The sequence below is a fragment of the Polypterus senegalus genome, chromosome 8 (genome assembly GCF_016835505.1).
Source record: "Polypterus senegalus isolate Bchr_013 chromosome 8, ASM1683550v1, whole genome shotgun sequence".
NCBI classification, from domain to species: Eukaryota; Metazoa; Chordata; class Cladistia; order Polypteriformes; family Polypteridae; genus Polypterus; species Polypterus senegalus.
The window spans coordinates 15,076,417-15,097,511 of record NC_053161.1 but is presented as its reverse complement, the minus strand read 5'-3'; the positions used below and the strand labels follow the sequence as shown (position 1 = coordinate 15,097,511).

The 21,095-nt window shown below is 37.9% G+C and overlaps 1 protein-coding gene and 1 long non-coding RNA gene across 22 annotated transcripts in view; one reads left to right on the top strand and one right to left on the bottom strand.

Annotated features, from left to right (window-relative positions):
* LOC120533808 (protein-methionine sulfoxide oxidase mical3a-like) overlaps positions 1 to 21,095 on the bottom strand; it is a 457,937-nt gene that overhangs the window by 342,573 nt on the left and 94,269 nt on the right. The gene's annotated exons all lie outside the window — the stretch shown is intronic.
* Positions 320 to 21,095, top strand: part of LOC120533812 — a 47,746-nt gene continuing 26,970 nt past the window's right edge. Inside the window, exon 1 of the long non-coding RNA XR_005634627.1 lies at positions 320 to 1,624. This is a non-coding gene — a long non-coding RNA (uncharacterized LOC120533812). The remainder of the gene's footprint in view (positions 1,625 to 21,095) is intronic.

Sequence of the window (21,095 nt, the reverse complement as noted above, 5' to 3'; positions counted from 1 at the left end):
AACATTCTCACCATATTCTGCTTTAGCTATCTGTTACTTTTTGCATTGTAGGCTGTTGGTATTTTGGCAGGTTGACTGACTAATTTACAACAGTTGGAATCCAATACCAAGTAGTGTTTTGGTTTTTTTTGAATAGTGTTTTTCTCATCTCCAGTATTGGATGCTGAGTGAGCTGGTGCCCTGCCCAGGGATTTGTTCCTGCCTTGAGCCCTGTGTTGGCTGGGATTGGCTCCAGCATACCCCTGTGACCCTGTGTTAGGATATAGCAGGTTAGAGAATGACTGACTAACATTTGTATATACTGTATCTATATATTTCAAGTTTATTGTTATAGTACATTGAAATTCTTACTTACAAGTCTCCTTAGAATAGTGATAATGATACAATACCAACAAAAAAAGACATACAAAAAATATAAAGAATGCAACATACATCAATCAGCCACAACATTAAAACCCATGACAGATGAAGTGAATAACATTGATAATCCCATTAAAATAGCACCTGACAAGGGGTGGGTTACAATATATTAGGAAGCATGTGTACAGCCAGCTCTTGGTCATGTGCTGGAAACAGGAAAAATGTACAAGCATAAGAATCTGAGCAACTCTGACAAGAACCAAGTTGCAATGGCTAGACAGCTGGGTCAGGGCATCTCCAAAACAGCAGGTCTTGTGGGGATGTTCCCAGTATGTAGCAGTTAGTACCTACCAAAACCAGCCTGAGGAAGGACAACTGGTGAACCGGCAACAGGACCATTGGTGCCCAAGTCGCATTGGCATGCATGAGGAGCGAAGCCTAGCTCAACTGGTCTGATCCCACAGGAGAGCTACTGTTGCACAAATTTATGAAAAAAATAAAGATTCTCATAAGAGAACAGTGTCTGAACACAAAGTGTATCATAGATTGCTACATATGAGACTGTGTAGCCATAGACTTGTCAAAGTGCTCATGCTGACCCCTATCAACTACCAAAAGCACCTACAATAGGCATGTGAGCATCAGAAGAACTGGACCCTGGAGCAATGGAAAAAAGTGACCCGGTCTGATGAATCACATTTTTTTTTTTAGATATGGATGCCTGGGTTCGAGTGCATTGTTTACCTGGAGCAGAGATGGCAGCAGGATGCACGTTGGAAAGAAGACAAACTGGAAGAGGGAATTTGATGCTCTGGGTAATGTTCTGCTGAGAAACTTTGGGTTCTGGAATTCATGTGGCTGGTACTTTGACTTGTACCACCTATCTAAAGATTGTTGCAGACCACGTACACTCCTTCATGGTATTACGTGATAGCAGTGGCCTCTTTGAGTGGGATAATGCGCCCTTCCACACTGCATACATTGTTCAGGAATGGAGGAAGGAAGATAAAAAAGAGTAAAAGGTATTGGGTTAACCTCCAAATTTCCCAGATCTGAATTTGACTGAGCATCTGTTGGATGTGTTGGAAAAACAAGTCAGATCCTTAAAGGCTCTATTTTGCAACTTACAGTACTTAAAGGATCTGGTACTAACATCTTGGTGCCAGATAGCACGGGACATCTTCAGAGGTCTTGTACAGTCCATGCCTTGATGGGTCAGAGCTGTTTTGGCAGCACAAATGGGACCTACACAATACAGTATTAGGTAGGTGTTTTTAATGTTGTTACTGATTGGTGTGTATTACATACTATACTGTATACTGTGTATAGTATGTTATTGATGTAAGATAAAAAAAAGTTTACAAATAAGTAAATAATTATTCATAAATACAAGTGTGCAATTGATGTACATGTGCAGTATTTGTTAATATGTTATTATGACTGACTGTTGAGTAACTTATGACCTATGGATAAGAATGGTCACTGAATATACTGGAGAAAGCACAAATGGTCCTGTACTGTTTGCCAGAAGAGGGGGCAAAAAGTGAGAGTGCAAGATTACAGAAGTCTTTAATAATATTGTTTGCTTTTCTAAGGCAACATGTACAGTATCATATGCTGTATGACCTGAACAGAGGTGACCCATGTGTTGGTAATATTCTATGCTGCCTTCACTTCTCTATGCATAGCTTTATTATATTGAGGCAAGCAGGTTCCACACCAGGATGTAATGTAACCATTGAGGATAGACTGCTGTTCACCTTTTTGAAGTTTGTTAGAACAAATGGTGAAATGTGAGCTGCTCTCAGATGTCTGAGCTTCTCACACTTCTTTGCCATGACTGAGATGTGTTGTACTCACTTTAAGGCACTGCTGATGGCTGCTCTCAGAAATGTAAAGCTGCTCACCCTCTCCACAGCATCCCATCTAATGCAGATGTCAGGGTGGTCTTCCTTCTGCTTCCTAAAGCCTATAATTAGCTCCTTGGTTTTGCTGACACATTGGTGAGATTGCTGTCCTACAGTATATACTGTACATGGTAATTGGTATTTTTAATTTCAGCATGGTAGGTTTTATATTGCATAAAATTCTGTATTATATTTTATTATGCTTTATATAAAAGAGGGTGACAAGTTGGAACAGTGGTTAATGCTACTGTTTCACAGTTCTAGTCTTGTGAGTTCAAATCCCAAACCCATCACTCTTTGTTGGGAGACTGTGCATTCTCCCTAAGTCTGTTTGGGTTTTACTCATTGTCACTAAAACATGCATATCTTGTTCAATTCTAAACTGGTCATATATGAAATTAGATATGGTGCATGAGTGGACTTGGGATGGACTGTGATGTTGGGAGAGACTTCTGTCTTCCACAACACTGAATTAAATAAAGAAGATATGATGTATTGGCAAGAGTGTACATAGGGCAGTAGACTTACTTTATAAGTGGAAGAGTACTTTTATAAATAAATACATTTAAAATTAATTGAACTAAAGGCATGGCTTGTTATTACTATTTATTGTAAACTGTCCTAGCTGAATTTTTCTGATAGTCTGTGATTATTTAATTCTGGCAGATCAAATAAATACTTTTATGTCTGAACCGTTTACATGCTAATATTGCTACATTGCTACAACAAGGCTAAAACATACTTCGGTTTTTCATCCAGACATAGATGGGTCAGTGGAATGAATTAAGCAGAGAATAAAATGCATGCTGTGTAAAACTGTTTGAAAAAGCAGCAGCTACTGGAAATAACTGATTTTTTTATTACTTTGTAACAGAGACACCTGGCTTACACATGCTTCTCACAATTTGAAATGCTTTATGAAACCTGGCTCTAAAATTGTTGGGGGCAGCACATGAATAGTGTCACACAGAAAAGTATTGTCAACAATAGACTACGATTCCGGGAGACTTTAAAGAATCTTTTTGTTCCCTTGGGCACTTGTATCCTTTGTAGTTCCCTGTCATTCGTTATACCCCAATAAAAGATAGTGGACCCAGGTGCACAATGCTTACATCTTAACACTTATGTTTATAACTCTGTTTTTGATGGAACTTACTGAACCCAATAAACATTAACAACCTGACTTTTGCCTCTGGCCAAACATATATCCATTTTAAAGTTGATTACATCAGTTTAAGAATGCAGTGAGTGAAACAGAAGGTAAAATTAATTATGGTTAACAATATGCAATCATTTCTCCTGCTATAATAAATGGTATGGTTATACAGAATGTCAAGATTAATTTCAAAGGACACTTGCACTATAGATCTTTACAGTACTTGCAAATTGCCATGGAGTGCTATATAAATCAAGATTTGTTTCATCAGCTTGGAACTGAAAAATAAAAAGTTTTTCTTTAATTCCAGTCTAAAGATACACCTTTGGAAATTTCAAGTATCCCGAATTTAAATAAATTTAGTATTGCAAATGGTTTAATTGTTTGTACATTCTAGCTCTGTTTCTTGAGCAGAACTCTCCATCGATACATTTCAGAATTCACTTTTTCAGTCAAACTGTGTTAAATTAATTTAAAATATATTTCAATCTGTATGACCATAGGCAACTTAAGGAAATGGGTCTATATCTGCCTCAACCAAACTGATACTCAGAAGCCACTGATGTGATGACATACATTTTTGAGTAAGCAAGGAGTGTCGAGTTGTTCTGTAGGACCCAATTTCCAGTTGTCTCCAGCACTGATGAAAAGCCAATATCCCAAAAGCAGATAAGACCAATCAGACAATGTCTCACAGGGAAAATAATTCAAATAAGCAAAATTTCAAAGCAGAGGTATAACTGATTGGCCTAAACACCAATCAAATGAAACACACTGTGTCCTGGTGAGGGCCCCTGGGCATGATTGATGGTATGCTGCTGCAGCTAAGCTATTCAACCTGCAGCATTTTTCTGTGTGTACTTATCTAGAGGCAATTTGCCAGCTTGCTTCTCAGTTTACAGTATTTTCATTTTTGCAAGCCATCTCTTATAGAGGCTTGAAGGGACTTTGGAACCAACATCCAGGTTTTTCCGATGTCACTGACCTGTTCAGAGACGTCTAATGTGAATCACACTAAACTCAGGGTCAGACTTGGCCAATTATAAGTACCACTTTCAGTCTTCACAAATTGCATTTAAAGTCATAACAGGAGGTATCTATAAAGGTGTGATTTTTATGACAATTACATTTTAGACTAAAGTGTGAGTAATCCTTGTTATATTAAAATTCATTTTAGGTTTTGCACTTTTCACATTGGTTTGTGAGAATGTATAAACACTCTATTGTGAAGTAATTTTTTCACCAAGGAATGTTCATTCCTAAATAAAACTTTTATTAGGCGGATTTCCATTTGAAAATAATGCTTAAATTTCCTTGTCTTTTGAATGTTGGTGGGAAGCTGTGAAAAAAGTAATCTGTTATCAACTGATATTCTTTAAACTAGCCATGCCAAGTGTGTAGTTTTCTAATAGGCTTAGACCTGTATCTAATCTTTTGGCAAAGTAGGCCTCAAAAAATGGAGGCCAGCCTTTCGGCCTAGGGTTCTTGAAGCTTATTTGCATTCTTAAAAAAGGATAAGGATGGAATAGAATGCCATCATCCTGACAGTGCACAGCATGGTGAGGTGAACCTAAGCCTTCGTGACATAGCTGCTTAAGAAAACAAATGCCTCTGCATGTGTTTCATTAAAAAATGGTTTCATTTGATGGTTAAAATGCTCTCCTGTTTAATTACAAAAGCCTGTGTGTTTCTTCTATGTGTTGTAGACATTTTATTAAATATCTGTAAACAGCAAAAAACCACAGTTCAAATATATTTCTTTCATAGCGTGACTCTTTCATAATTAAATGTTGTGGGCCAAGACAGGAATTTGTAACCTCTAGGGAACTGATAAGTCGCACATAAAGATGTCTCTCAAGTTCTAGCTCATTCACCATAACAATACATTAGACTTCTAAGCTAAAGGAAATTTCCTCTAGCTCAGGAGGTAATCAGTGGTGTCATAAATTAATTGTATACAACCTGGTATTCCAGGAATGTTTGTAATATTTTAAGCAGTGGAAAGCAAAATGATGTATTTGCTTCATTATTTATTAGTAAAGACAGGCTTTTTGATTCAAAACAGATACTACAGTAATATGGAATAGACATAGTATTGTAGTACTGTGTGGTAATACTGGGTAAAATGATTAACATATCTACTGGCAATGGCTGGCATGCTGCCCAGGCAGAGATAAGATATAGTGAACACCGCCCTTCCAGGAGACCTAAAGCTTGGACAAATCTTCATAGCGGAAAAAAAAAGAGTAACAGTTAAGCATGATTTAGACTTCCTGCAGTCTGCTTCAAAGATAAAATTACTCCCTAATATTCAATTAGTGTACAGTATATCAGGATCTCCTTCACATAATATAATTGATCTTTTTTTTGTATATATATTTTTTTTACATGGCTTAATGTGAAAAACATAGTTTTTCATAACAGTACTTTATATTATTTACTTATATGATGCACAAAATGAAGAGTCTGAAAGCTAACATAATGTGGAAAGCTGTAAAATGTGGAATCTAAAATTGCATCAGTAGCATTTTACTACGCAGGTTTATGCAATTCAGCTTAAATAAAATGTAAGCATACATTCAACTAGGTCCAGGAGTTGTTCCTGCCTTGTGCCTGATGACTGCTAAGCTTCCCCACAACCCTGCCCTGAATGAACAGGTTATGAAAATGGTTGGAAGGCTGAATTAGTCCATAAACAATAAATCATGATAATGTTACCAGTGACACAGCTTTTTACTTTATTGGTTTGTAGCTGCCATACGAATGTGAATGAATTCTGCTCGTTCTAAAAGTCAGTTTACTTATAGGGAAAAAATAAAATTCAAATGACTCAGCAGAAATTCTGATATCTCCAGTGCTTAATTCTATATATGTGAAACACATCAGGTTGACAAGGATTGGTCTGTGCAAACACATTATATGTAAAGGAAGCAAACTCTAGTTTGTTGTTTATTTTACGCCTGCCCTTGTCAATAAATGCACATATGAGAACCACAGTGATGAGCCAACTGTATATAGTAAGAGTTATCTGATGATCCTCTGATCTAAGCTATGAGTGTAATATAAACGACAACTCGCTTGTAAAGCAGGCTGTAGATAAAGCAGCTGCTGTCAAAATTAAGTTAATGTAAATGTAAAGAAGCTCTGCATGGTTTCAGAACCATGTTAAATAATATAAAAAAAAATACATTGTGAATAATAAAATAAAAGCCACATGTCTTGTAAGTTTAACCTTTGGTATATAATAAAAGTATTAAAAGGAAAAATAAATAATAATTTTTTTCATTTATAAAGCACTTTAGTGAGTAGGGAACCACGACTAATGTGTAGCATTCACCTGGATGAATTTTTGTGCCAGTACGCTCACTGTTAGGTGGTGAAGTGTGTGAGATAGCCAATTAGAGACAGGGGATGATTAGGGGGCAAGAATGATTAGGCTGTTGTGGGCTGTTCAAGAGATTCATGGGATGGTACCATATTTACAGCACTGTGTCCCTGTCACTGCACTGGGGCATTGGGATCCACATTCAGACCACAGGGTAAGCACCCCCCTGCTGGCCTTGCTAACACACCTCTTCCAGCAGCAACCAAGATTGTTCTGGTTTGTCTCCCATCCAAGTACTGGCCAGACACAAACATGCTTAGCTTCATGTGGATGACCTGGTCTGAAGTACATGTGGTATTAGCACTCCCCTGCTAAAAATGTCTTCATATACAGTACTACTCCTGTTAGTTTTATAATAGATAGATAGATAGATAGATACTTTATTAATCCCAAAAGGAAATTATAATCCAGCAGCAGTATACTGATACAAAGAAACAATATTAAATTAAATAGTAATAAAAATGAAAAAAATTAAAATAAAATTAATGTTAGCATTTACTCCCCCGGGTGGAATTGAAGAGTCGCATAGTGTGGGGGAGGAACGATCTCCTCGGTCTGTCAGTGGAGCAGGACAGTGACAGCAGTCTGTCACTGAAGCTACTCCTCTGCCTGGAGATGACACTGTTAAGTGGATGCAGTGGATTCTTCATGATTGACAGGAGTTTGCTTAATTCCCGTCTCTCTGCCACAGATGTTAAACTGTCCAACTTTAATCCTACAATAGAGCCTGCCTTCTTAACAAGTTTGTCCAGGCGTGAGGCGTCTTTCATCTTTACGCTGCCTCCCCAGCACACCACCGCGTAGAAGAGGGCACTTGCCACAACCGTCTGGTAGAACATCTGCAGCATCTTACTGCAGATGTTGAAGGATGTCAACCTTCTCAGAAAGTATAGTCTGCTCTGACCTTTCTTACAAAGAGCATCAGTATTGGCAGTCCAGTCCAATTTGTCATCCAGCTGCACTCCCAGATATTTAAAGGTCTGCACCCTCTGCACACAGTCACCTCTGATGATCACAGGGTCCATGAGGGGCCTGGGCCTCCTAAAATCCACCACCAGCTCCTTGGTCTTGCTGGTGTTAAGGTGTAAGTGGTTTGAGTCGCACCATTTAAGTCTTTGATTAACTTTCTGTACTCCTCCTCCTGCCCACTCCTGATGCAGCCCACAATAGCAGTGTCATCAGTAATAATATTATTATAATAATAATAATATTCTCCAAATTAGGAAATGCACATTCAGTATTATTTTAAACTTTGACTTTGACCTTAAAATTCAATATGGTTGACTGCAACATTCTATTACACAATGTATTTAGTCTCAGACCATCCTTAAATGACACATATGGTTTCTAAGCTTTGTGTCATTTGTTATTATCTTTGATGGTTCAAGTATAGGTATGCACCCAGATGGTTCAGCGGTAGAGCTGCTGCCTTGCAGTAAAGAGGGTTTGTGTCCTGGGTTCTTCCTGCACGGAACACTTTGAGTAGTGAGAAAAGCGCTATATAAATGTAAAGAATTATTATTGTTATTATTATTATTGATAATAAATAACTCAAGATATCATGTGCCACCCTGCCACCGCTGTCACCTTGTAATAGCCCTGCTAATTGTTACTGTAGCTTTTCCATAACTGGCAGGACACCCTTAAGCTCACCAGTTTGGAACTTCATAAAAGTTTGAAATATTTATTGAAAGTTAGTTTATATTAAAATATTTAATACTGTATATTTAAAATATTTAACAGTAAATATTTATTGAAAAGTAGTTTAGTGCTTAAGACCAAGGTGCTCTTGATTCTGAAAAAAAACTCTTTGATGTTCCTTGTTGGATATTAGTTTACTGATCAATTTCTTTCTTACACTACTCCTATAGTTCTAGTTACTCTTTCTACTGCCAGATGAGCATGTATGTCACATCTTTTGTCTGTTTACTTTGTTTTTTAAAATTGCATTTTCTGGCTGGCAATTTCTGGAGGCACTACTGTGTGTTAGTCAGTATGAGTATTGCAGAGCAAGAGTTATGTTTGAATCCTTGGCACTACATTGAATCCATTCATTCATTTATTGTGGGCATTGGACTCTCCTGATGATACATCTCATCTTGTCTACTGTGCATGATTGTAATGGACTGGATGTCAAGGTACAGCTGAAATATGGACAGTGTCCAGTTTGAGATTCCAGGGGTTGCATTTCTGCTGTTTGCATACAATGTTGTTGTGTTAGTAGATCTTCACTGTATATTGCAAGTTACCTTGCTGGTAAGGAGTCACCTCTGGTCACATGCTCTTAGTAGTGACTGAAAGAATGAAATTGCAAGTGCAAGCAGCTAAATTGTTTTCCTGTGCCAAGTTGCTTGGATTGGATCTCAGCCATACAGGTGGATTTCAGAGTAGAATTGCAGCTTCGCTAGGGATTGAGAGATGCCAGTAGAGGTGATTTGGGATTGTAGATAGAATGTCCCTGGTTGCCTCACACAGGAGGTGTAGCAGGCATTGTCTCCCTTGAGAAGATCAAGGCGCAGACTCAGGACATATAGCTGTCAACATGCCTAGGAGTGTCAGATGACTACCCAGGAGAAACCAGAAATAGTTGCTGGGGATAGGATGACCTAGTCAGCCCAGCTCAGCGTTTTACCACAGTAATCTTGACCAAGAAACAAAACATGAAAGCAATAAAATGGGAAACCTCTGTATATTTTTAATTAAAGGTTTGCAAATAAAAACAACCAGTTGAAAATGTATGCTCAGGATTACAAATACAATGCATTCTCAAGAATTTGTATAAACCAGAATTAGGATCTTGGTTCCTCAGCATGCATTGTTCTAAAACATTATTTTTCCCGTAAATAAATGATTTAATAATAAATAATAATAATTCTTTACATTTATGTAGCACTTTTTCTCACTACTAAGTGCTTTAGTGAGTGGAGAGCCACTTCAACCACCAGTAATATGTAGCATCCACCTGGATGATGTGATGTCAGTCATTTTTGATCCAGTATGCTCACCACACATTAGCTGTCAGGTGGTGAAGTGATGAGAGAGTGAGAGAGAGACAGTTAGTTACAGGGGGTGATTAAGCCACAGAGGGCAATATAGCCAGGACATTGGGATACACCCTGCTCTTAATGAAAGATGCCCAGGGATCTTTTATGACTACAGAGTGTCAGGACCTCAGTTTTACATCTCTCTATTATAATAAAAAAATCTTGGGTAGAGACATGATCTGGGTGGCACAGTGGCGCAGTGCCTCGAAGTTAGGAGACCCAGGTTTGCTTCCCGGGTCCTTCCCTGCATAGAGTTTGCATGTTCTCCCCATGTCTGCATGGGTTTCCTCCGGGTGCTCCAATTTCCACCCACAATCCAAAGACATGCAGGTTAGGTGCATTGGCAATTTTAAATTGTCCCTAGTGTGTGCTTGGCATGTGTGTGTGTGTGCCTGCGGTGGGCTGGCGCCCTGCCCAGGATTTGTTTCCTGCCTTGTGTTGGCTGGGATTGGCTCCAGCAGACCCCTGTGACCCTGTAGTTAGGATATAGTCTGTTGGATAATGGATGGAGACGTGATCTTCTCGGAAGACACTTTGACATCCCGCAAGAGACACTTTAATCTATCACAAGAGTCCTGCGAGAGACACTTTAACATCCTGTGAGACAAGACAGTGAGACAAAAGGACAGCTGCTGTACAGGCTTTTAAATGATCGATGTGCAGCGCAACAAGCAGCTCAGCAGCAGCAAGCCAGCAGCTGATCCATCCGCATCTCCTTAGCGTGGATTCACCCCACCCTTCACAATGCAAGCGGCAGAGACGTGAAGTGGGGAGGGAGGGGGTGGTCAAGCGAAGCAAGCGGGTGGCAAAACCCCCTAGTCTCATCCAAAGAACGGTGGCCCATAGGGTAAGTGCCCCCTGCTGGCCTCACCAGCACTTCTTCCAGCAACAACCCAAGCTTTTCCTAGATGGTCTCCCATCCAAGTACTGGCTGGGCCCGAACATGCTTAGTTTCAGGTGGATGACCTTTTCTGGAGCGCATGTGGTATGTGCCCACTCTGAGCTAACAGACTTTGCCCTTTTGTCTATAAGGTGAGGTGGTTCACATCCTTGCCCATCCCAAAACAACACTTGTGTCTCCACTCTCACATCCTTTTATGAATCATTCTTCTGTTGTCCGCTAAGCTTTCAACGCAAATTGTTTTGTAACTCTTGACCTTTCCCCTGATTTGTTACAATGTAATTATTTACAGCTATGGTTTGAGGTTTTCAAAAATGCCTCTTGTTAACTCAGTTGTTAATGCACATCTTCCTAGTCCAGGAATTTAAAAGGCCATCTGGAGGTGACTTCACCCCAGATGGGTATTTATGCTGTGTTAAAAAAATATATATATACAAAATATTTGCGGGCAATTAACCTGCACACTTTCTCATATCAAAGGACCTGAATTAGTCCTCTTCTGGGGTCACATAAATCTTATAGAATTATCTATTGTTTTCTTTATCATATAACCTTTCTCACTATGGCCATCTTTTAGATGATAATACTGCTGCCTCTCATGAATGTTATTGACTGCTCACTGATTAATGCAATAATGCCAGTTGACACAATTCTAGAAACCAATGGTGATAACATTTACCTGGTGTAATGTCTGGATATAAGTTAGGAGCCTGGCATTGGATGAAGGATTGATGACCCATAATTTGCTGATATATTGTTTAATCACACTGAAACATTCCAAATCCAGCTACTGTATGATTATAGGAAACTATGGAAAGCCTAAAGACACCACAGTGATTCATTTAACATTACCCCAGTAGAATATCTACTGTGAACTCTGCTTTGGCATGTGCTCCCCTAAAAATTGCTTCTTTTACCTTCTAGCCTAATGTTATCACAAAAAACATTCCCTGACCCACCTCAAAACCGGCAGCAGATGGCAAAACACTCTGACATTAGATGTAAACAACATTTAGCTTGAATTTTAATGATGATTCAACTTTGAAAAACAGTATCATTAAATCAGACTATCTGCTACAGGAGGAACAAGAGCAATTCCTGTCTGAGACTCTCCAGCTCAATCCAGGTGGCATGGTTCCAAGATCCAAATGCTGGTTGACCCCAAGCAACAAAGCACTCACATTTTAAGAAGACACAATAGATGGCAGCAGCAGGATGCTGTAGTTCCCACCATTTATCATCTTATTCAGATACAGTCTATATTTACAAGATTTGCCCTATAAGCAATCCAATTACATATACATCCTTTGTCCCAAATATAATCAGAAATAAATAACAAAAGAATTAATGACTTTACCCACTGAGACTTGTTGGTGCAAAGTTTAAAATCAGTCCCACTGCATCACTTTGCAGGTGCAGATTAATTTCATTTTGACATCTATATTTGGTATTTCCTGAAGAACTGTTAATTAAAGTGCATCCAAATACTTCTCTATTTTCCCAACTCAGAATGTAGTATATGCTGGAATATCTTAAAAATGAATTATAGCACACTAGTTTAGACTCTCCAGTTAGTTTAACCTTATATTCAGACCTAACCTCTGACTGACCAATGCAGAGTGGAATAAAAACACATTTGTCTTAGTAGAGATTAAAAAGATGGAGATATCTGTCCAAGCATACATCATTAATCTGGACCGAAGAGAGCTTTGTCAGAGATGTTGTGATACTGTATACTACTGCAGAAAATCCCTAACGGTTTTCCTTTAGCAAACTAAACACTCCACTGTAAATCACAGTAATAGAAGAGCTGCCATTTGGTAAGAAAAGCTGAGTTAACTCAAAAATTGTACATGCTTTCTTGTCTTAAAGAATACAGTAAAATTAATCTACCTACACAGCAGTTTATTTACTTACCTCTAGAGTATTTTACCCATTTTTTGTTTACTGGATACCCTGACATTAATTAGGTCTGCTTTTCATAAAAATGCACTGCATTACCATACATTTGTGTTTATGTTTTTACAACCTCTAGATATTGTCAGTGTTGTCATGTGTACAGTGATATTCTTACTTGATTGTGTTACTGTCATGCATTGGCAAGTATAATTTTAATATAGTTATCATTCTTAATGGATTGTGGCGAGGAGTTGCAGCAAATCATACTGTAAATATGCAAAGCACTTTGACAGTGAATGATCACTTTTTGTATGATATAATTTGGACATGTACCGGAACAATAGATCCACCTGTTTATTACATGACATCCAACATCTGCCATGAAATTAATATAAGTACTGTACTAAAATGTTTGTGATGTGTTGCATCTATTCCTTAACTTCCTTTTTCTAAAATAAACAAATGATATTTTGAAATTATCAATGGCATGGTAATGCAGTGGTTTCAGATGCTGTCTCGTACAAATCCAGCGTACTAGGTTTTGAACCCTGTACCTGGTCATTGTCTATGTGCAGCTTAAGTATTCTCCGTATGCCTTCTTCATCCCCAAAGATATACAGTTTACGTTAACTGGGAATTCCAAATCTGACCCAGTATGATTGTGTAGTGGAGTGGCACACTATCCAAAGTTTTTCTACCTTGCACCTATTACTGCCGAGTGTTACCATAAATTATGTGGGTTTGAGAATTATGTATGTACTGTTTCTTTTTAGACCACGTTATCTCCTTTTTCTGCTAGAAAAATCTACTGGTCACAAACATTAAGTGGTGACATTTGGTCACACTGATCAGCAGCAGTGGTTGTGCCAGCCCTGAATTTTCACCTCATTTCTGTGCATCTAATCCTATTATTTTTAAGAAGGTACAGTATATTTGCTTTTTTTGTCTTTTTTGCTTTTGAGCCTATGGAGTTTTGTCTGAAGTGACTTTTTTTGTTTCTTGTAACTCTTTTGAAACCAGACACAGATAAACTATAAAAGATTTTTTAAGCACTCCAGCCTGAGCTATTGAGGATTGAGGATTGGCAGATGTGCGAGGGTGCTGGTTGCCTATTCCTATTGACTGATGTGCTAGAATGCATTGTGATTGGCTACAGTGGCAAAGGAAAAAATTGCACTTATTTTTCTTCTTGCTGACTTTTGCCTGATTATTACAGATAATTATGACAGGACTGGAGTTTAGAAATCACAGGAAAAGAAGAATCTAATTTTGAGTGAAAATTCTAAGTCAATTTTTAAAAATTATTTTGTTTGTAATAAGAATTATTACTTTTATTCTTTTAAACCCAGGTAGACAACAACACTCTGAGCACTTCAATTTAAAGTGGATACTAACTCTGAGCCGGTTGGCATTCACCCTGGCAAGTAATAGGGGATGCTCAGACATGTGTCTGTCTTCCCAGGGTGCATAGGCTTAGGAACCCCATCAGTATTGTTTTGACGATTATACACCAGAGACAGAGATTGGTTGCTCATCTCTAGGTCAGTAAACCAAGCCAAAGAGAAAAACAGAATTCAAACACAAAATTAGCTAAATCAAGAATGAAAATCTTTCACAAAGAACAGTAAATTTCAAATTTCTTTCTAACTTTGAGGCCATCTTAAATAGAATGGCCAAGATCTTATGCACCACTTGCTAAATAACATGGAGCTTCAAAGGGGCCACACCCTCAAAAATGGCTATGAAACTAAAAGATACACAAAACGGTGGAGATTGTGGTATCACCAATATAACAGTAAATGTATAAAAAGTATTACAAACAAAAATGAAGCATTATTTCCTGAAAACAATGTCATCTAGTCACTTTAAGCAGAAGTTCAGTTTTTTGGGAAACTCCCCAACCCCCCACTACCACCCCTGACACCCCAAGTTTCCTGTCCTATAGCCTCGTGTGTTGAATTCCAGTGCACAACTCTCCCTCTCTCCGTCCTGTACTGATGCTCATGCTTTTTGGCTTTCTGGAATGATATGTTTGAAAGGGTTTACAATTCCCTCCTAAATATTCCATAGGACTGGCTCCTTATACCCAAACAATGCACTAATTGACTCTGTAAACTTTATTGAAGACAGTAGTACAGCCCTACAAAGGTTTCCAGTGATGTAAGATAAACAATTTTAAAATAGATCCCCTATCAGTGAGAAATCTTTTGTTGACAGCTCAAGTATTGCCTCAAGCCACAAGTTAGTCATGCTTATGACATTCTTTCCTCTTTTCACATTAGAGACCAATCAGTGACACATTTCCCTAGACACATATCAGGTGTCTTCAACTCAAAACAGTAGCAATAACATGTGAAACACACTGTAAAAACACTTAATCCCTTAGTTTCTAAAATATAAATCTTAAATATGTTAGAATTATTATATATGAATCATACTGAAGTTTAAAGTTAATCGGTTAACCATGAAACATATTTTAAATAGTATTTCAAACATTCTGAGTTTTCTTTAGAACATTGTACTTTAATTGCATAAGCAGTAATTTAAATGTACCACAGTTATTCCCATCACATAACTGAACACAGAGCAACTGGCAGAGACAGCTCTTGGTTGGTTATGAAGTAGAGAATACCCTGAAATTAGTTAGCATATTTCCTAAAAAAACACATACTTGAATGACTTTACTGACACTGCTCCAGTTTGCATGTACATTGTAAAGGAGAGCAGAAGCTCAGTGCAAACTGCAAGGCAAGATACTCTAACTTTGATGGGTCAGATTATCACTTTGTCCTCGGCTGGAGATGCTGAGTATCAGGTTTGACTATCCTCCTTTTGACTGTTTCTGCAATTTTTTTCACTCTTCAGATACGAAAAGTGTAGAGGTCACTGGAGAAAACTAAAGTCAATGTCATGTTCAGTTTGAAAGTATCTATTCGAAAAAGGCAAGACTGCGGTCAGAAAGGGATAAACAGTAATAGCTAGTTAGATATGCAGTGGCATTCAAATGACAATTCATAATAAGAGATCTGAAGTGTACCAGAAAAACATGCCCAAATAATAACACTTCCACCACACACCTGTACCACTGACCAATAGCAGGATGACATTATGGAGTCATGCTGTTTATACCAAATTCTGAAAAATCGAGATTTACTGAATCAGGTGAGGTTTTTCCAAACGTCAAATGCCCAGTATTGCAAGTCAGTGTTTCCTCTTTTTCTGGTTCTTACCTGACAGGAGTGAAACCTGTATGATATGTTGTTTGTTTATGTGTGCTCTATTGCACAGCACTGGTGTAAAGAACTGTTATTTGAATATTTATAGCCTTTCTGCTAACCTGAATGAGAGTGTCCATTCTCCTCTGACCTCCCTCATTAACAAGATGTTTTTGTCTACAGAACTACCACTCATTGGATGTTTTTATGTTTATCACACCATTTCATGTAAACTCTGGAGACTGTAACCTATTACAATCCCAGGAAGGCAGCTGTTACTGAGATGCAGGAACCACCATGTCTGGGACCAGCAGTCACTGACATCACAGATTTTTCCATTCTAATATTTCAAACAACAACTAATCCTCTTAACTATGTTGGCCTGCTATACATGCTGAGCTTTGGTCATTTAATTGAGTAACAGACTATTCACATTAATGACCAGGTACACCTAATAAAGCGGCCGTTAAGTGTTTAGTGAACGTTTCAAGTACTTTCAGATGGCATTCACCAAGAAATGTGTTACATATGGAAAACACTGCTTGCTCATTAACAACTGGAATTCCCTAAACTTCATGAAGTTGTGCCTTCTTTATAAGACTAACAAGAAGTGGTGCCTTGTTGGCACTACACTGAGTAAATTATTGACATTACCTCGCTAGACTACAGAAATTTTGTACTTCAGTTCATCAGTTTTTATATCAAACAAATTAATGGTGAATAGCAACCCAATGTAGACACTCTTCCACCCAGAGTTATGTGCACTTCAGGTTGTATTTATGTATACTTTGATTATTATATATTGGCTAAAGGTCATAATTGTAACTGTGATTGTTTAACTTTCTGTGTATAAAAGGTATTTTGCAATTATACATTTCATTTAATGTTAAAAATAAACAATATTAAACTTTAATGTTCATACAGACACTTCCATTAATTTTATCTGGTACAGTTTGGGTTTCATTTATTTTTCACATATAAAGCTAAAATTGTTTTAATATACAATTGGCTTGTCTCTTATAATAATGCCACCCACACTGTAATGGGCAGTTCCCAACTATGTAATGTACACTACTATTAGGGTACCAAAGGAAATCTTGTAATTTTCTAAATTCATATGAAAGAATTATTATTGTAATTTTCTCTAGAATCTTCTTCTTCTTTCAGCTGCTTCCATTAGGGGTTGCCACAGTAGATCATCTTCTTCCATATCTTTCTGTCCTCTGCATCTTGTTCTGTTACATCCATCACCTGCATGTCCTCTCTCGCCACATCCATAAACCTTCTCTTAGGCCTTCCTCTTTTTCTCTTCCCTGGCAGCTCTATCCTTAGCATCCTTCTCCCAATATACTCGGCATCTCTCCTCTGCACATGTCTAAACCAACGCAATCTCGCCTCAAATAAATTAACAAAATATGATTACTAAATCCAGCCTTGCTCCCCACTTCTGTTTAAGAGGAATTGTCACATTTCCGTCCCACCTTAATTTTATAAAGTTATCGATTTTGTTACCAGCAATATACTACATAATTGGGCAAAATACTTTGGCATTCAATATATATAGCTATATATGGTAGCAAAAATACCCTTGTACTACTGTATCTGGCTCAGCTAACCTAATTTTTTATGGTCAAATTTTTATTAACAATCAAATATGAGTATAAAATTAGTTCTCATTTAATAATATATAGTCTGTCTTTTCTCATTGACCATGAAATCAGTTCTTTCATACAAAGCCAGAGTTACTATTGTTTCTGATGTATAGTGTCTTCAACCAGAAAAAGGGTGTACCAGTTGGAGTTAACACATGTTCAAACACCAGGAAAGGTGAAACCATGTTTCCCATTTAAGGTGAGATAAGGCAGATGTGGCACAGGCTGTATTTTTCTACTCCTTCTGATTTAGATAAGTGGTACTGTTTTATTCCTTTCAGAAGGCATGCTGATTGAATTGTTGCTTGCGTGAGTCAGCTGTTCAGGAGTTAAGCAGGACTTAGGCATGGGGAATGCTAAGGGCCATTAGTTTTAATATAGTGCCCTTGTAGCCAAAGATACTGTAACTCCATTAGGATATTTAAAGGCCACCTTAGACCAGACATACGATGAGTTTAAAAACAAGAAAAGACTTGGGGCAAAGGCTTATTGGCAGGAGGAAAATGGTAGAGTCTTGAAATGGGAGACAGAGACAGGAAGTTCGACAGAAATGTAATTGTGTTTGGTACTTGGGAGGCAACTTAACTGAAAAATTGGGGATAAACACCTGCAGTAGTCAATCCCATTAGGAAAGACAGAATTTTGTTTCTGTATTATCTTTTTTGCAATTACTTTGAGTTTTCCATTTGTGTGACCCTTTATTATGTGTTGTTAAATGAAATTCTTATGCAAGCTATGAGAAAAGTCTCTATGCTGGTATTAAGCCAGGTCTGAAGAGATGCCAGTGAAGTGCTGGACATAGGCTTAGAGCAGCACCAAAGTCTAAATGGAGTCCATATGACATCACTTCAATTTTATAATTAATGCATAGACCACGTAACTGGGGTGGACACCCAGGCTCAGACCTAGGCTACTTCTGTCCTATTGTATTCTGTGTTGTAATATTTTATAAAATAGTGAAATTCACAGTGGCGGAAATAGATCTATACTGCGTGTTGTTCAAGCATGTCAATAACATTTAATTGAACTGAATACACTGTATGAAATTGTTTTCTTTATAATCAAAATCTTACATTTTTGAAAGGTTACTTAAAGGGCATGTGGCCCCTGAGTTTGCAATACCAATCAACACTCAACATAACGTGTGTTCTGTAACATAATATGTGTATGCATGATAAGAAAAATACACAAGAAATAAAAAAAAGTGTGTATTATGTGATAGAGCTAAGCTACAAGGCAACAGAAGAAAGTAACACAAACCAATTGTAGAATTTTTTTTTTGTTACACTGCATGATGAGGTTCTCTTGTTAACACTATGACAGAGAGAAAGAGAATGGCTGAGAGTGGTGTTAGTTTGAGCAAGTAAAAGTAATTAGTAACTTTTAAAGATTCCTTCTGGTAGACATTTTTTCAGGTCCATAATTTGATGAGGCAATTCTTCTTTTAGGTATTAATGACAGAGTTGTGAGTCACAGCAATTTTAAATAAACTTTGAGTGATTTGTAAACATTTTTATGACATTAGCAATTATTGCTTCTGGTGCTTCCAACAGTAGTAGGGAGTCCCGGGGTATTATATATGTATCAGAACTTCCCATCCCAAACCCACAAAAACCTGCTTCCTGCAATCTCTAAGTATCTCTTATGCACAAACTAGCAGTAGTGCTGGTTGATGCCCTAGATGTGTTGTGTAGAAAACGCATATTGTCTAAATAGTGAGTCCTCATACTGTATCTATGTATATAGCACAGTACCTTGTGTATGTATCATATAGTGTCTGTCACTATCCGTCTGTTGTGATGGGAAACCTATATACATTTTAAGGCTGCATCCTTCTGAGCTTTTGGATTTTGTTATGAGTTTAATTATGAGCTACATTTATATAAGTTAACATACTTTCATAGGCACCCTATAATGACACCATTTCCCTTTAAAAGGTGGGAAAGGCTAAACCAGTCACAACTTTTACTGCTATATAAGGAATTACTTACAAATGGATTTACTCGCCAATATTTAAGGAGCGACCTGGATTTTCCAAGTCTGAGAAAAAGGAAGTGTCACTTGCTGTATGCTTCACTTTTTCTCTGTAGCACTGTTTATGAGTATGGGTACAACACTTACTTAAAAAGCATAAGGGAAAAATGAATATTGCCAGATCCATTCTGAAGCCTCAAGGTTGAATTTCACCATGACAGTGACCATGGTTTCACTGATTAAGTCCACCATGTGAAACAACTATGCAAACCTGTGCCAAGTCCCAAAAATGCCTCCTGTGCTTTCCTTAAAAAAGTGTAGTTGTGGTTACTAAATAAAGATCCCCAATCTGGAAGTTTCTGAATGAAACATAGGTGTAAAGGCTGTAGTGAATGGACTAGCATCCCAACTGGGATCAATGGTGGATCCTCAAATGTCTGGGAGATTGTTACAGAAGTACAGTTTGCTCTGGTGTATATCCTGGCCAGGATGGCTCCTGCTTCCTTTCCCAGCTGGGGTGAGGAAATAATGGATGGACTGGGGGACATGGCTTACTGTATAAAGAACAGTCATTTGTCTAGTATGCTAGATGGCATAGGGCTAAATGGGACCTGCAGCTCAGAAACGCAGCCCTGTTGGGTTCCTTGGGAGCCACCAGGTGATGCTACCGGAAAAAGATTTAATTTCTTTATGGAGCTCCAGCCTGGCCCAGAAGTGCTCCCTGAATGTAATCTGATGGCACCGTGAGTACTCCTGGGTCAAATATAAATGAGGTCAACTAGCCTCACTTAGAAGGTCTGAGTCGGGAGGAAGAAGGCAGCACCCCCTGGCAGAGTGAAGGAGGAGATAAAGAAGACTGAAGGAAGAGAGAAGGACAAAATGATAGATGGATGGACGGACAGACAGTATTGAGATTACTTGCCTATAAAAACTTGTAACGAGAATGTTATATAATAAAAACACTCTTAATTTGAATCCAGAACTAAGTTAATGCAATTGTGTCTGAGGTTTGGGGCTTAGTGGTGCCTGCTTCTGGCCACAATAGGCTATGCTCTCCTCCTGTACAAATGGGAAATCTGTGTACAATTTGGCAGAGATCGTGTTTGCAGAGTGGGTTTGCATACTGGACAAACACACAGGCACAAAACTCTTGTAGCTCTTTATATTAGATCAGAGGTAGGCAATGTCAGTTCTGGAGAGGTTTTCAGGTTTTCTTTCCAGCCCAGAAGCGTTATCTATCTATCTATCTATCTATCTATCTATCTATCTATCTATCTATCTATCTATCTATCTATCTATCTATCTATCTATGTAATTAGAAACCAATCCTCACCATTAACAGATCTTATTTAATTTTATAGCTTGTTAATCTGCAATGTTAGGTTCTTATATCATAGATTTTGTTTCGTTTCCAAGGATATTGTCCAAATGATTTGAAGCCTACAATGGATACTTGTCACATTTTCTATTAAGTGTTTTATTAAATCAAACAGTGCATGATGAACCCACAAAGATGTAAATGGAAACAAACTAGATTGAGAACTGCTGGCTGCTTTGTCATTTACATCTTATTGCTAATAAGGAGCTATTAAAACAGTGAAT